Raw genomic sequence first — 834 nt, forward strand, 5'->3', positions numbered from 1 at the left:
CAGAGCGTCATTCACGCTTTAAGTCTTCGTTTGTTCGACTGACAGCGAAGCAAGCAAAATTAGACAGTACTGCGATGACATTACAATTTAAATTCAACGTTTTAGCTTTTTCATATTCCTTTACATGTCACTACGTTTAAATGGGTTGACTTGGGACATTTTTTTCGTGGTTTTTGTATTAGACGCGTCGTCCATTTATTTTTAAGTCAATGGTTAAGAAGAATAGTAGTTTTATTATGAATAGTAATGACATTTCATTAATACAGGGAATAACAATAAACTATCTGCTCTTGATAGCAGTCTTCACAAAGTCATTAAATTCATTTAGAGATAATATATAAGATTATGTAATAAAGTTCAGGTTGATATTCAAAATTTGCCATTCACGAGGTTCAAACCTATAGTGAAACAAAAACTTTATACTAAAGGTTATTATTATCAATGATCGGAAAAAGATATTCCACATATACCTATATATGTATAGATACATACACACATAGCCACAAGGAGCGACATAGAGTTGTTAAAACCACGAAATGTGAATTAATAACTTTTTCGAATTCCGGATTTCCGGAAATGGTTTTACTGCATCGTAGGATAAACTACTGACTTACTCAAACTCAAACTCAAAATAATCTTTATTTCATAGGTAAGCATTATTACACTTGAAATCGTCACAATGGTTAAACTCTAGCGCTCATTCGTAAGGCAGATTCCCCCGAGAAGAATGAGCAAGAAACTCTAGGGGTTGCTCTTCGTAAATAACATTTAATATTGTACATCAGAGACATCAGAGATCGAGACTACCTCCATGAGCTAAACGGGTTACTACCA

This window comes from Hyposmocoma kahamanoa, unplaced genomic scaffold (assembly GCF_003589595.1).
Source record: "Hyposmocoma kahamanoa isolate Upper Pololo Valley unplaced genomic scaffold, ASM358959v1 90677, whole genome shotgun sequence".
NCBI lineage: Eukaryota > Metazoa > Arthropoda > Insecta > Lepidoptera > Cosmopterigidae > Hyposmocoma > Hyposmocoma kahamanoa.